The following is a 13,840-nucleotide window of genomic DNA, read 5'->3' on the forward strand; positions in this document are numbered from 1 at the left end:
ACTCGAGATCACTGACCCTCTTTCCATCAGTTGACTCTGCTAAAGGCAGCGAGCCCTCTGTACACCCAGGACTGTTGTCATGGTTTCAAGGAGATGAAATCGCACTCCCCCCTCATTGGAAATGTCCTTTTACATGGCATGCAAAAACAGTTACCTACTTTGCATACAACTTTGCCAACTGCTTTTTCTTTCCCAGCAATACTGCTGCTCTCCTTTCAGCTGTATGGAAATACCGTTGCTTGTCTTTTGCACCTAACACAAAATTGAAACACAATCTATTTCACAGAATAACCTCTACCCAAAAGCAAAACCAAACAAACCCTAGAGGCCACATTCAGGACAGAATGTGGCCTCGGTGACCGTTAGGAAAGGTAGTGAGCAAAAAGATCATTTCAGGATTTATGGAAACAAATCACTACTAGTTGTAATTGGCTACTGGATTCCAGCCTGGCTACATGGAAAGCACTACTGCCCTACTTCTGTGACTGAAGATACAGTTTAAAGGAAACCTGAACTGGAAAGACTGTGGGAGGTGCTTTTGAAGAGTAGCCTTTGAATTTGCTAGTTGGTTGGTTTTGTCCATCTCTGTGTTCTTGAGAGGACAAAGCCCAGGGTTATCCTCGTTAGTATAGTGGTCAGTATCCCCGCCTGTCACGCGGGAGACCGGGGTTCAATTCCCCGACGGGGAGGCAGCTTTTGCTTCTTAAACTTTGTTTATCTCCATGTGTCTAGCCTAGGAATAACGTTTGTTCAGCCCTTTCACTAACATTTTCCAGCCCCCTTGCTGGTGGTGGAGACTCACAGTGCCATGGCCGGTTAGCTCAGTTGGTTAGAGCGTGGTGCTAATAACGCCAAGGTTGCGGGTTCGATCCCTGTACGGGCCACAGGTGTGCGCTTAGACTTTTCACTCTGCCTGTCTGGGCACTGTGAAAGCAGTCGTTGCTTCCGCACTCGAGATCACTGACCCTCTTTCCATCAGTTGACTCTGCTAAAGGCAGCGAGCCCTCTGTACACCCAGGACTGTTGTCATGGTTTCAAGGAGATGAAATCGCACTCCCCCCTCATTGGAAATGTCCTTTTACATGGCATGCAAAAACAGTTACCTACTTTGCATACAACTTTGCCAACTGCTTTTTCTTTCCCAGCAATACTGCTGCTCTCCTTTCAGCTGTATGGAAATACCGTTGCTTGTCTTTTGCACCTAACACAAAATTGAAACACAATCTATTTCACAGAATAACCTCTACCCAAAAGCAAAACCAAACAAACCCTAGAGGCCACATTCAGGACAGAATGTGGCCTCGGTGACCGTTAGGAAAGGTAGTGAGCAAAAAGATCATTTCAGGATTTATGGAAACAAATCACTACTAGTTGTAATTGGCTACTGGATTCCAGCCTGGCTACATGGAAAGCACTACTGCCCTACTTCTGTGACTGAAGATACAGTTTAAAGGAAACCTGAACTGGAAAGACTGTGGGAGGTGCTTTTGAAGAGTAGCCTTTGAATTTGCTAGTTGGTTGGTTTTGTCCATCTCTGTGTTCTTGAGAGGACAAAGCCCAGGGTTATCCTCGTTAGTATAGTGGTCAGTATCCCCGCCTGTCACGCGGGAGACCGGGGTTCAATTCCCCGACGGGGAGGCAGCTTTTGCTTCTTAAACTTTGTTTATCTCCATGTGTCTAGCCTAGGAATAACGTTTGTTCAGCCCTTTCACAAACATTTTCCAGCCCCCTTGCTGGTGGTGGAGACTCACAGTGCCATGGCCGGTTAGCTCAGTTGGTTAGAGCGTGGTGCTAATAACGCCAAGGTCGCGGGTTCGATCACCGTACGGGCCACAGGTGTGCGCTTAGACTTTTCACTCTGCCTGTCTGGGCACTGTGAAAGCAGTCGTTGCTTCCACACTCGAGATCACTGACCCTCTTTCCATCAGTTGACTCTGCTAAAGGCAGCGAGCCCTCTGTACACCCATGACTGTTGTCATGGTTTCAAGGAGATGAAATCGCACTCCCCCCTCATTGGAAATGTCCTTTTACATGGCATGCAAAAACAGTTACCTACTTTGCATACAACTTTGCCAACTGCTTTTTCTTTCCCAGCAATACTGCTGCTCTCCTTTCAGCTGTATGGAAATACCGTTGCTTGTCTTTTGCACCTAACACAAAATTGAAACACAATCTATTTCACAGAATAACCTCTACCCAAAAGCAAAACCAAACAAACCCTAGAGGCCACATTCAGGACAGAATGTGGCCTCGGTGACCGTTAGGAAAGGTAGTGAGCAAAAAGATCATTTCAGGATTTATGGAAACAAATCACTACTAGTTGTAATTGGCTACTGGATTCCAGCCTGGCTACATGGAAAGCACTACTGCCCTACTTCTGTGACTGAAGATACAGTTTAAAGGAAACCTGAACTGGAAAGACTGTGGGAGGTGCTTTTGAAGAGTAGCCTTTGAATTTGCTAGTTGGTTGGTTTTGTCCATCTCTGTGTTCTTGAGAGGACAAAGCCCAGGGTTATCCTCGTTAGTATAGTGGTCAGTATCCCCGCCTGTCACGCGGGAGACCGGGGTTCAATTCCCCGACGGGGAGGCAGCTTTTGCTTCTTAAACTTTGTTTATCTCCATGTGTCTAGCCTAGGAATAACGTTTGTTCAGCCCTTTCACAAACATTTTCCAGCCCCCTTGCTGGTGGTGGAGACTCACAGTGCCATGGCCGGTTAGCTCAGTTGGTTAGAGCGTGGTGCTAATAACGCCAAGGTCGCGGGTTCGATCACCGTACGGGCCACAGGTGTGCGCTTAGACTTTTCACTCTGCCTGTCTGGGCACTGTGAAAGCAGTCGTTGCTTCCACACTCGAGATCACTGACCCTCTTTCCATCAGTTGACTCTGCTAAAGGCAGCGAGCCCTCTGTACACCCATGACTGTTGTCATGGTTTCAAGGAGATGAAATCGCACTCCCCCCTCATTGGAAATGTCCTTTTACATGGCATGCAAAAACAGTTACCTACTTTGCATACAACTTTGCCAACTGCTTTTTCTTTCCCAGCAATACTGCTGCTCTCCTTTCAGCTGTATGGAAATACCGTTGCTTGTCTTTTGCACCTAACACAAAATTGAAACACAATCTATTTCACAGAATAACCTCTACCCAAAAGCAAAACCAAACAAACCCTAGAGGCCACATTCAGGACAGAATGTGGCCTCGGTGACCGTTAGGAAAGGTAGTGAGCAAAAAGATCATTTCAGGATTTATGGAAACAAATCACTACTAGTTGTAATTGGCTACTGGATTCCAGCCTGGCTACATGGAAAGCACTACTGCCCTACTTCTGTGACTGAAGATACAGTTTAAAGGAAACCTGAACTGGAAAGACTGTGGGAGGTGCTTTTGAAGAGTAGCCTTTGAATTTGCTAGTTGGTTGGTTTTGTCCATCTCTGTGTTCTTGAGAGGACAAAGCCCAGGGTTATCCTCGTTAGTATAGTGGTCAGTATCCCCGCCTGTCATGCGGGAGACCGGGGTTCAATTCCCCGACGGGGAGGCAGCTTTTGCTTCTTAAACTTTGTTTATCTCCATGTGTCTAGCCTAGGAATAACGTTTGTTCAGCCCTTTCACTAACATTTTCCAGCCCCCTTGCTGGTGGTGGAGACTCACAGTGCCATGGCCGGTTAGCTCAGTTGGTTAGAGCGTGGTGCTAATAACGCCAAGGTCGCGGGTTCAATCCCCGTATGGGCCACAGGTGTGCGCTTAGACTTTTCACTCTGCCTGTCTGGGCACTGTGAAAGCAGTCGTTGCTTCCGCACTGGAGATCACTGACCCTCTTTCCATCAGTTGACTCTGCTAAAGGCAGCGAGCCCTCTGTACACCCAGGACTGTTGTCATGGTTTCAAGGAGATGAAATCGCACTCCCCCCTCATTGGAAATGTCCTTTTACATGGCATGCAAAAACAGTTACCTACTTTGCATACAACTTTGCCAACTGCTTTTTCTTTCCCAGCAATACTGCTGCTCTCCTTTCAGCTGTATGGAAATACCGTTGCTTGTCTTTTGCACCTAACACAAAATTGAAACACAATCTATTTCACAGAATAACCTCTACCCAAAAGCAAAACCAAACAAACCCTAGAGGCCACATTCAGGACAGAATGTGGCCTCGGTGACCGTTAGGAAAGGTAGTGAGCAAAAAGATCATTTCAGGATTTATGGAAACAAATCACTACTAGTTGTAATTGGCTACTGGATTCCAGCCTGGCTACATGGAAAGCACTACTGCGCTACTTCTGTGACTGAAGATACAGTTTAAAGGAAATCTGAACTGGAAAGACTGTGGGAGGTGCTTTTGAAGAGTAGCCTTTGAATTTGCTAGTTGGTTGGTTTTGTCCATCTCTGTGTTCTTGAGAGGACAAAGCCCAGGGTTATCCTCGTTAGTATAGTGGTCAGTATCCCCGCCTGTCACGCGGGAGACCGGGGTTCAATTCCCCGACGGGGAGGCAGCTTTTGCTTCTTAAACTTTGTTTATCTCCATGTGTCTAGCCTAGGAATAACGTTTGTTCAGCCCTTTCACTAACATTTTCCAGCCCCCTTGCTGGTGGTGGAGACTCACAGTGCAATAGCCGGTTAGCTTAGTTGGTTAGAGCGTGGTGCTAATAACGCCAAGGTCGCGGGTTCGATCCGCATACGGGCCACAGGTGTGCGCTTAGACTTTTCACTCTGCCTGTCTGGGCACTGTGAAAGCAGTCGTTGCTTCCGCACTGGAGATCACTGACCCTCTTTCCATCAGTTGACTCTGCTAAAGGCAGCGAGCCCTCTGTACACCCAGGACTGTTGTCATGGTTTCAAGGAGATGAAATCGCACTTCCCCCTCATTGGAAATGTCCTTTTACATGGCATGCAAAAACAGTTACCTACTTTGCATACAACTTTGCCAACTGCTTTTTCTTTCCCAGCAATACTGCTGCTCTCCTTTCAGCTGTATGGAAATACCGTTGCTTGTCTTTTGCACCTAACACAAAATTGAAACACAATCTATTTCACAGAATAACCTCTACCCAAAAGCAAAACCAAACAAACCCTAGAGGCCACATTCAGGACAGAATGTGGCCTCGGTGACCGTTAGGAAAGGTAGTGAGCAAAAAGATCATTTCAGGATTTATGGAAACAAATCACTACCAGTTGTAATTGGCTACTGGATTCCAGCCTGGCTACATGGAAAGCACTACTGCCCTACTTCTGTGACTGAAGATACAGTTTAAAGGAAACCTGAACTGGAAAGACTGTGGGAGGTGCTTTTGAAGAGTAGCCTTTGAATTTGATAGTTGGTTGGTTTTGTTCATCTCTGTGTTCTTGAGAGGACAAAGCCCAGGGTTATCCTCGTTAGTATAGTGGTCAGTATCCCCGCCTGTCACGCGGGAGACCGGGGTTCAATTCCCCGACGGGAGGCAGCTTTTGCTTCTTAAACTTTGTTTATCTCCATGTGTCTAGCCTAGGAATAACGTTTGTTCAGCCCTTTCACTAACATTTTCCAGCCCCCTTGCTGGTGGTGGAGACTCACAGTGCCATGTCCGGTTAGCTCAGTTGGTTAGCGCGTGGTGCTAATAACGCCAAGGTCGCGGGTTCGGTCCCCGTACGGGCCACAGGTGTGCGCTTAGACTTTTCACTCTGCCTGTCTGGGCACTGTGAAAGCAGTCGTTGCTTCCGCACTGGAGATCACTGACCCTCTTTCCATCAGTTGACTCTGCTAAAGGCAGCGAGCACTCTGTACACCCAGGACTGTTGTCATGGTTTCAAGGAGATGAAATCGCACTCCCCCCTCATTGGAAATGTCCTTTTACATGGCATGCAAAAACAGTTACCTACTTTGCATACAACTTTGCCAACTGCTTTTTCTTTCCCAGCAATACTGCTGCTCTCCTTTCAGCTGTATGGAAATACCGTTGCTTGTCTTTTGCACCTAACACAAAATTGAAACACAATCTATTTCACAGAATAACCTCTACCCAAAAGCAAAACCAAACAAACCCTAGAGGCCACATTCAGGACAGAATGTGGCCTCGGTGACCGTTAGGAAAGGTAGTGAGCAAAAAGATCATTTCAGGATTTATGGAAACAAATCACTACTAGTTGTAATTGGCTACTGGATTCCAGCCTGGCTACATGGAAAGCACTACTGCGCTACTTCTGTGACTGAAGATACAGTTTAAAGGAAATCTGAACTGGAAAGACTGTGGGAGGTGCTTTTGAAGAGTAGCCTTTGAATTTGCTAGTTGGTTGGTTTTGTCCATCTCTGTGTTCTTGAGAGGACAAAGCCCAGGGTTATCCTCGTTAGTATAGTGGTCAGTATCCCCGCCTGTCACGCGGGAGACCGGGGTTCAATTCCCCGACAGGGAGGCAGCTTTTGCTTCTTAAACTTTGTTTATCTCCATGTGTCTAGCCTAGGAATAACGTTTGTTCAGCCCTTTCACTAACATTTTCCAGCCCCCTTGCTGGTGGTGGAGACTCACAGTGCCATAGCCGGTTAGCTCAGTTGGTTAGAGCGTGGTGCTAATAACGCCAAGGTCGCGGGTTCGATCCGCGTACGTGCCACAGGTGTGCGCTTAGACTTTTCACTCTGCCTGTCTGGGCACTGTGAAAGCAGTCGTTGCTTCCGCACTGGAGATCACTGACCCTCTTTCCATCAGTTGACTCTGCTAAAGGCAGCGAGCCCTCTGTACACCCAGGACTGTTGTCATGGTTTCAAGGAGATGAAATTGCACTCCCCCCTCATTGGAAATGTCCTTTTACATGGCATGCAAAAACAGTTACCTACTTTGCATACAACTTTGCCAACTGCTTTTTCTTTCCCAGCAATACTGCTGCTCTCCTTTCAGCTGTATGGAAATACCGTTGCTTGTCTTTTGCACCTAACACAAAATTGAAACACAATCTATTTCACAGAATAACCTCTACCCAAAAGCAAAACCAAACAAACCCTAGAGGCCACATTCAGGACAGAATGTGGCCTCGGTGACCGTTAGGAAAGGTAGTGAGCAAAAAGATCATTTCAGGATTTATGGAAACAAATCACTACTAGTTGTAATTGGCTACTGGATTCCAGCCTGGCTACATGGAAAGCACTACTGCCCTACTTCTGTGACTGAAGATACAGTTTAAAGGAAACCTGAACTGGAAAGACTGTAGGAGGTGCTTTTGAAGAGTAGCCTTTGAATTTGATAGTTGGTTGGTTTTGTCCATCTCTGTGTTCTTGAGAGGACAAAGCCCAGGGTTATCCTCGTTAGTATAGTGGTCAGTATCCCCGCCTGTCACGCGGGAGACCGGGGTTCAATTCCCCGACGGGAGGCAGCTTTTGCTTCTTAAACTTTGTTTATCTCCATGTGTCTAGCCTAGGAATAACGTTTGTTCAGCCCTTTCACTAACATTTTCCAGCCCCCTTGCTGGTGGTGGAGACTCACAGTGCCATGGCCGGTTAGCTCAGTTGGTTAGAGCGTGGTGCTAATAACGCCAAGGTCGCGGGTTCGATCCCCGTACGGGCCACAGGTGTGCGCTTAGACTTTTCACTCTGCCTGTCTGGGCACTGTGAAAGCAGTCGTTGCTTCCGCACTGGAGATCACTGACCCTCTTTCCATCAGTTGACTCTGCTAAAGGCAGCGAGCCCTCTGTACACCCAGGACTGTTGTCATGGTTTCAAGGAGATGAAATCGCACTCCCCCCTCATTGGAAATGTCCTTTTACATGGCATGCAAAAACAGTTACCTACTTTGCATACAACTTTGCCAACTGCTTTTTCTTTCCCAGCAATACTGCTGCTCTCCTTTCAGCTGTATGGAAATACCGTTGCTTGTCTTTTGCACCTAACACAAAATTGAAACACAATCTATTTCACAGAATAACCTCTACCCAAAAGCAAAACCAAACAAACCCTAGAGGCCACATTCAGGACAGAATGTGGCCTCGGTGACCGTTAGGAAAGGTAGTGAGCAAAAAGATCATTTCAGGATTTATGGAAACAAATCACTACTAGTTGTAATTGGCTACTGGATTCCAGCCTGGCTACATGGAAAGCACTACTGCCCTACTTCTGTGACTGAAGATACAGTTTAAAGGAAACCTGAACTGGAAAGACTGTAGGAGGTGCTTTTGAAGAGTAGCCTTTGAATTTGATAGTTGGTTGGTTTTGTCCATCTCTGTGTTCTTGAGAGGACAAAGCCCAGGGTTATCCTCGTTAGTATAGTGGTCAGTATCCCCGCCTGTCACGCGGGAGACCGGGCTTCAATTCCCCGACGGGAGGCAGCTTTTGCTTCTTAAACTTTGTTTATCTCCATGTGTCTAGCCTAGGAATAACGTTTGTTCAGCCCTTTCACTAACATTTTCCAGCCCCCTTGCTGGTGGTGGAGACTCACAGTGCCATGGCCGGTTAGCTCAGTTGGTTAGAGCGTGGTGCTAATAACGCCAAGGTCGCGGGTTCGATCCCCGTACGGGCCACAGGTGTGCGCTTAGACTTTTCACTCTGCCTGTCTGGGCACTGTGAAAGCAGTCGTTGCTTCCGCACTGGAGATCACTGACCCTCTTTCCATCAGTTGACTCTGCTAAAGGCAGCGAGCCCTCTGTACACCCAGGACTGTTGTCATGGTTTCAAGGAGATGAAATCGCACTCCCCCCTCATTGGAAATGTCCTTTTACATGGCATGCAAAAACAGTTACCTACTTTGCATACAACTTTGCCAACTGCTTTTTCTTTCCCAGCAATACTGCTGCTCTCCTTTCAGCTGTATGGAAATACCGTTGCTTGTCTTTTGCACCTAACACAAAATTGAAACACAATCTATTTCACAGAATAACCTCTACCCAAAAGCAAAACCAAACAAACCCTAGAGGCCACATTCAGGACAGAATGTGGCCTCGGTGACCGTTAGGAAAGGTAGTGAGCAAAAAGATCATTTCAGGATTTATGGAAACAAATCACTACTAGTTGTAATTGGCTACTGGATTCCAGCCTGGCTACATGGAAAGCACTACTGCCCTACTTCTGTGACTGAAGATACAGTTTAAAGGAAACCTGAACTGGAAAGACTGTGGGAGGTGCTTTTGAAGAGTAGCCTTTGAATTTGCTAGTTGGTTGGTTTTGTCCATCTCTGTGTTCTTGAGAGGACAAAGCCCAGGGTTATCCTCGTTAGTATAGTGGTCAGTATTCCCGCCCAACACGCGGGAGACCGGGGTTCAATTCCCCGACGGGGAGGCAGCTTTTGCTTCTTAAACTTTGTTTATCTCCATGTGTCTAGCCTAGGAATAACGTTTGTTCAGCCCTTTCACTAACATTTTCCAGCCCCCTTGCTGGTGGTGGAGACTCACAGTGCCATAGCCGGTTAGCTCAGTTGGTTAGAGCGTGGTGCTAATAACGCCAAGGTCGCGGGTTCGATCCGCGTACGGGCCACAGGTGTGCGCTTAGACTTTTCACTCTGCCTGTCTGGGCACTGTGAAAGCAGTCGTTGCTTCCGCACTGGAGATCACTGACCCTCTTTCCATCAGTTGACTCTGCTAAAGGCAGCGAGCCCTCTGTACACCCAGGACTGTTGTCATGGTTTCAAGGAGATGAAATTGCACTCCCCCCTCATTGGAAATGTCCTTTTACATGGCATGCAAAAACAGTTACCTACTTTGCATACAACTTTGCCAACTGCTTTTTCTTTCCCAGCAATACTGCTGCTCTCCTTTCAGCTGTATGGAAATACCGTTGCTTGTCTTTTGCACCTAACACAAAATTGAAACACAATCTATTTCACAGAATAACCTCTACCCAAAAGCAAAACCAAACAAACCCTAGAGGCCACATTCAGGACAGAATGTGGCCTCGGTGACCGTTAGGAAAGGTAGTGAGCAAAAAGATCATTTCAGGATTTATGGAAACAAATCACTACTAGTTGTAATTGGCTACTGGATTCCAGCCTGGCTACATGGAAAGCACTACTGCCCTACTTCTGTGACTGAAGATACAGTTTAAAGGAAACCTGAACTGGAAAGACTGTGGGAGGTGCTTTTGAAGAGTAGCCTTTGAATTTGCTAGTTGGTTGGTTTTGTCCATCTCTGTGTTCTTGAGAGGACAAAGCCCAGGGTTATCCTCGTTAGTATAGTGGTCAGTATCCCCGCCTGTCACGCGGGAGACCGGGGTTCAATTCCCCGACGGGAGGCAGCTTTTGCTTCTTAAACTTTGTTTATCTCCATGTGTCTAGCCTAGGAATAACGTTTGTTCAGCCCTTTCACTAACATTTTCCAGCCCCCTTGCTGGTGGTGGAGACTCACAGTGCCATGGCCGGTTAGCTCAGTTGGTTAGAGCGTGGTGCTAATAACGCCAAGGTCGCGGGTTCGATCCCCGTACGGGCCACAGGTGTGCGCTTAGACTTTTCACTCTGCCTGTCTGGGCACTGTGAAAGCAGTCGTTGCTTCCGCACTGGAGATCACTGACCCTCTTTCCATCAGTTGACTCTGCTAAAGGCAGCGAGCCCTCTGTACACCCAGGACTGTTGTCATGGTTTCAAGGAGATGAAATCGCACTCCCCCCTCATTGGAAATGTCCTTTTACATGGCATGCAAAAACAGTTACCTACTTTGCATACAACTTTGCCAACTGCTTTTTCTTTCCCAGCAATACTGCTGCTCTCCTTTCAGCTGTATGGAAATACCGTTGCTTGTCTTTTGCACCTAATACAAAATTGAAACACAATCTATTTCACAGAATAACCTCTACCCAAAAGCAAAACCAAACAAACCCTAGAGGCCACATTCAGGACAGAATGTGGCCTCGGTGACCGTTAGGAAAGGTAGTGAGCAAAAAGATCATTTCAGGATTTATGGAAACAAATCACTACTAGTTGTAATTGGCTACTGGATTCCAGCCTGGCTACATGGAAAGCACTACTGCCCTACTTCTGTGACTGAAGATACAGTTTAAAGAAAACCTGAACTGGAAAGACTGTGGGAGGTGCTTTTGAAGAGTAGCCTTTGAATTTGCTAGTTGGTTGGTTTTGTCCATCTCTGTGTTCTTGAGAGGACAAAGCCCAGGGTTATCCTCGTTAGTATAGTGGTCAGTATCCCCGCCTGTCACGCGGGAGACCGGGGTTCAATTCCCCGACGGGAGGCAGCTTTTGCTTCTTAAACTTTGTTTATCTCCATGTGTCTAGCCTAGGAATAACGTTTGTTCAGCCCTTTCACTAACATTTTCCAGCCCCCTTGCTGGTGGTGGAGACTCACAGTGCCATGGCCGGTTAGCTCAGTTGGTTAGAGCGTGGTGCTAATAACGCCAAGGTCGCGGGTTCGATCCCCGTACGGGCCACAGGTGTGCGCTTAGACTTTTCACTCTGCCTGTCTGGGCACTGTGAAAGCAGTCGTTGCTTCCGCACTGGAGATCACTGACCCTCTTTCCATCAGTTGACTCTGCTAAAGGCAGCGAGCCCTCTGTACACCCAGGACTGTTGTCACGGTTTCAAGGAGATGAAATCGCACTCCCCCCTCATTGGAAATGTCCTTTTACATGGCATGCAAAAACAGTTACCTACTTTGCATACAACTTTGCCAACTGCTTTTTCTTTCCCAGCAATACTGCTGCTCTCCTTTCAGCTGTATGGAAATACCGTTGCTTGTCTTTTGCACCTAATACAAAATTGAAACACAATCTATTTCACAGAATAACCTCTACCCAAAAGCAAAACCAAACAAACCCTAGAGGCCACATTCAGGACAGAATGTGGCCTCGGTGACCGTTAGGAAAGGTAGTGAGCAAAAAGATCATTTCAGGATTTATGGAAACAAATCACTACTAGTTGTAATTGGCTACTGGATTCCAGCCTGGCTACATGGAAAGCACTACTGCCCTACTTCTGTGACTGAAGATACAGTTTAAAGGAAACCTGAACTGGAAAGACTGTGGGAGGTGCTTTTGAAGAGTAGCCTTTGAATTTGCTAGTTGGTTGGTTTTGTCCATCTCTGTGTTCTTGAGAGGACAAAGCCCAGGGTTATCCTCGTTAGTATAGTGGTCAGTATCCCCGCCTGTCACGCGGGAGACCGGGGTTCAATTCCCCGACGGGGAGGCAGCTTTTGCTTCTTAAACTTTGTTTATCTCCATGTGCCTAGCCTAGAAATAACGTTTGTTCAGCCCTTTCACTAACATTTTCCAGCCCCCTTGCTGGTGGTGGAGACTCACAGTGCCATGGCCGGTTAGCTCAGTTGGTTAGAGCGTGGTGCTAATAACGCCAAGGTCGCGGGTTCGATCCCCGTACGGGCCACAGGTGAGCGCTTAGACTTTTCACTCTGCCTGTCTGGGCACTGTGAAAGCAGTCGTTGCTTCTGCACTGGAGATCACTGACCCTCTTTCCATCAGTTGACTCTGCTAAAGGCAGCGAGCCCTCTGTACACCCAGGACTGTTGTCATGGTTTCAAGGAGATGAAATCGCACTCCCCCCTCATTGGAAATGTCCTTTTACATGGCATGCAAAAACAGTTACCTACTTTGCATACAACTTTGCCAACTGCTTTTTCTTTCCCAGCAATACTGCTGCTCTCCTTTCAGCTGTATGGAAATACCGTTGCTTGTCTTTTGCACCTAACACAAAATTGAAACACAATCTATTTCACAGAATAACCTCTACCCAAAAGCAAAACCAAACAAACCCTAGAGGCCACATTCAGGACAGAATGTGGCCTCGGTGACCGTTAGGAAAGGTAGTGAGCAAAAAGATCATTTCAGGATTTATGGAAACAAATCACTACTAGTTGTAATTGGCTACTGGATTCCAGCCTGGCTACATGGAAAGCACTACTGCCCTACTTCTGTGACTGAAGATACAGTTTAAAGGAAATCTGAACTGGAAAGACTGTGGGAGATGCTTTTGAAGAGTAGCCTTTGAATTTGCTAGTTGGTTGGTTTTGTCCATCTCTGTGTTCTTGAGAGGACAAAGCCCAGGGTTATCCTTGTTAGTATAGTGGTCAGTATCCCCGCCTGTCACGCGGGAGACCGGGGTTCAATTCCCCGACAGGGAGGCAGCTTTTGCTTCTTAAACTTTGTTTATCTCCATGTGTCTAGCCTAGGAATAACGTTTGTTCAGCCCTTTCACTAACATTTTCCAGCCCCCTTGCTGGTGGTGGAGACTCACAGTGCCATAGCCGGTTAGCTCAGTTGGTTAGAGCGTGGTGCTAATAACGCCAAGGTCGCGGGTTCGATCCGCGTACGGGCCACAGGTGTGCGCTTAGACTTTTCACTCTGCCTGTCTGGGCACTGTGAAAGCAGTCGTTGCTTCCGCACTGGAGATCACTGACCCTCTTTCCATCAGTTGACTCTGCTAAAGGCAGCGAGCCCTCTGTACACCCAGGACTGTTGTCATGGTTTCAAGGAGATGAAATTGCACTCCCCCCTCATTGGAAATGTCCTTTTACATGGCATGCAAAAACAGTTACCTACTTTGCATACAACTTTGCCAACTGCTTTTTCTTTCCCAGCAATACTGCTGCTCTCCTTTCAGCTGTATGGAAATACTGTTGCTTGTCTTTTGCACCTAACACAAAATTGAAACACAATCTATTTCACAGAATAACCTCTACCCAAAAGCAAAACCAAACAAACCCTAGAGGCCACATTCAGGACAGAATGTGGCCTCGGTGACCGTTAGGAAAGGTAGTGAGCAAAAAGATCATTTCAGGATTTATGGAAACAAATCACTACTAGTTGTAATTGGCTACTGGATTCCAGCCTGGCTACATGGAAAGCACTACTGCCCTACTTCTGTGACTGAAGATACAGTTTAAAGGAAACCTGAACTGGAAAGACTGTGGGAGGTGCTTTTGAAGAGTAGCCTTTGAATT

At 47.0% G+C, this 13,840-nt stretch overlaps 21 non-coding genes across 21 annotated transcripts; all 21 read left to right on the plus strand.

Annotated features, from left to right (window-relative positions):
- The first annotated feature begins 617 nt into the window (after positions 1 to 617).
- On the plus strand, positions 618 to 689 carry TRNAD-GUC (transfer RNA aspartic acid (anticodon GUC)). Its single transcript has one exon. It is a non-coding gene; the product is annotated as a tRNA-Asp (tRNA).
- Positions 690 to 810: 121 nt separating this feature from the next.
- On the plus strand, positions 811 to 884 carry TRNAI-AAU (transfer RNA isoleucine (anticodon AAU)). Its single transcript has one exon. It is a non-coding gene; the product is annotated as a tRNA-Ile (tRNA).
- Positions 885 to 1,566: 682 nt separating this feature from the next.
- TRNAD-GUC (transfer RNA aspartic acid (anticodon GUC)) lies at positions 1,567 to 1,638 on the plus strand. Its single transcript has one exon. It is a non-coding gene; the product is annotated as a tRNA-Asp (tRNA).
- A 121-nt stretch (positions 1,639 to 1,759) lies between these two features.
- On the plus strand, positions 1,760 to 1,833 carry TRNAI-AAU (transfer RNA isoleucine (anticodon AAU)). Its single transcript has one exon. It is a non-coding gene; the product is annotated as a tRNA-Ile (tRNA).
- A 682-nt stretch (positions 1,834 to 2,515) lies between these two features.
- On the plus strand, positions 2,516 to 2,587 carry TRNAD-GUC (transfer RNA aspartic acid (anticodon GUC)). The gene has a single exon. It is a non-coding gene; the product is annotated as a tRNA-Asp (tRNA).
- A 121-nt stretch (positions 2,588 to 2,708) lies between these two features.
- On the plus strand, positions 2,709 to 2,782 carry TRNAI-AAU (transfer RNA isoleucine (anticodon AAU)). Its single transcript has one exon. It is a non-coding gene; the product is annotated as a tRNA-Ile (tRNA).
- Positions 2,783 to 3,464: 682 nt separating this feature from the next.
- On the plus strand, positions 3,465 to 3,536 carry TRNAD-GUC (transfer RNA aspartic acid (anticodon GUC)). The gene has a single exon. It is a non-coding gene; the product is annotated as a tRNA-Asp (tRNA).
- Positions 3,537 to 3,657: 121 nt separating this feature from the next.
- Positions 3,658 to 3,731, plus strand: TRNAI-AAU (transfer RNA isoleucine (anticodon AAU)). The gene has a single exon. It is a non-coding gene; the product is annotated as a tRNA-Ile (tRNA).
- A 682-nt stretch (positions 3,732 to 4,413) lies between these two features.
- Positions 4,414 to 4,485, plus strand: TRNAD-GUC (transfer RNA aspartic acid (anticodon GUC)). The gene has a single exon. It is a non-coding gene; the product is annotated as a tRNA-Asp (tRNA).
- Positions 4,486 to 6,310: 1,825 nt separating this feature from the next.
- On the plus strand, positions 6,311 to 6,382 carry TRNAD-GUC (transfer RNA aspartic acid (anticodon GUC)). The gene has a single exon. It is a non-coding gene; the product is annotated as a tRNA-Asp (tRNA).
- Positions 6,383 to 6,503: 121 nt separating this feature from the next.
- Positions 6,504 to 6,577, plus strand: TRNAI-AAU (transfer RNA isoleucine (anticodon AAU)). Its single transcript has one exon. It is a non-coding gene; the product is annotated as a tRNA-Ile (tRNA).
- Positions 6,578 to 7,451: 874 nt separating this feature from the next.
- TRNAI-AAU (transfer RNA isoleucine (anticodon AAU)) lies at positions 7,452 to 7,525 on the plus strand. The gene has a single exon. It is a non-coding gene; the product is annotated as a tRNA-Ile (tRNA).
- An 874-nt stretch (positions 7,526 to 8,399) lies between these two features.
- On the plus strand, positions 8,400 to 8,473 carry TRNAI-AAU (transfer RNA isoleucine (anticodon AAU)). The gene has a single exon. It is a non-coding gene; the product is annotated as a tRNA-Ile (tRNA).
- Positions 8,474 to 9,155: 682 nt separating this feature from the next.
- TRNAV-AAC (transfer RNA valine (anticodon AAC)) lies at positions 9,156 to 9,227 on the plus strand. The gene has a single exon. It is a non-coding gene; the product is annotated as a tRNA-Val (tRNA).
- Positions 9,228 to 9,348: 121 nt separating this feature from the next.
- Positions 9,349 to 9,422, plus strand: TRNAI-AAU (transfer RNA isoleucine (anticodon AAU)). Its single transcript has one exon. It is a non-coding gene; the product is annotated as a tRNA-Ile (tRNA).
- Positions 9,423 to 10,296: 874 nt separating this feature from the next.
- TRNAI-AAU (transfer RNA isoleucine (anticodon AAU)) lies at positions 10,297 to 10,370 on the plus strand. Its single transcript has one exon. It is a non-coding gene; the product is annotated as a tRNA-Ile (tRNA).
- An 874-nt stretch (positions 10,371 to 11,244) lies between these two features.
- On the plus strand, positions 11,245 to 11,318 carry TRNAI-AAU (transfer RNA isoleucine (anticodon AAU)). Its single transcript has one exon. It is a non-coding gene; the product is annotated as a tRNA-Ile (tRNA).
- A 682-nt stretch (positions 11,319 to 12,000) lies between these two features.
- Positions 12,001 to 12,072, plus strand: TRNAD-GUC (transfer RNA aspartic acid (anticodon GUC)). Its single transcript has one exon. It is a non-coding gene; the product is annotated as a tRNA-Asp (tRNA).
- A 121-nt stretch (positions 12,073 to 12,193) lies between these two features.
- TRNAI-AAU (transfer RNA isoleucine (anticodon AAU)) lies at positions 12,194 to 12,267 on the plus strand. The gene has a single exon. It is a non-coding gene; the product is annotated as a tRNA-Ile (tRNA).
- Positions 12,268 to 12,949: 682 nt separating this feature from the next.
- TRNAD-GUC (transfer RNA aspartic acid (anticodon GUC)) lies at positions 12,950 to 13,021 on the plus strand. Its single transcript has one exon. It is a non-coding gene; the product is annotated as a tRNA-Asp (tRNA).
- Positions 13,022 to 13,142: 121 nt separating this feature from the next.
- TRNAI-AAU (transfer RNA isoleucine (anticodon AAU)) lies at positions 13,143 to 13,216 on the plus strand. The gene has a single exon. It is a non-coding gene; the product is annotated as a tRNA-Ile (tRNA).
- The last annotated feature ends 624 nt before the right edge of the window (positions 13,217 to 13,840 follow it).

Source organism: Hyperolius riggenbachi, chromosome 2 (genome assembly GCF_040937935.1).
Source record: "Hyperolius riggenbachi isolate aHypRig1 chromosome 2, aHypRig1.pri, whole genome shotgun sequence".
NCBI classification, from domain to species: domain Eukaryota; kingdom Metazoa; phylum Chordata; class Amphibia; order Anura; family Hyperoliidae; genus Hyperolius; species Hyperolius riggenbachi.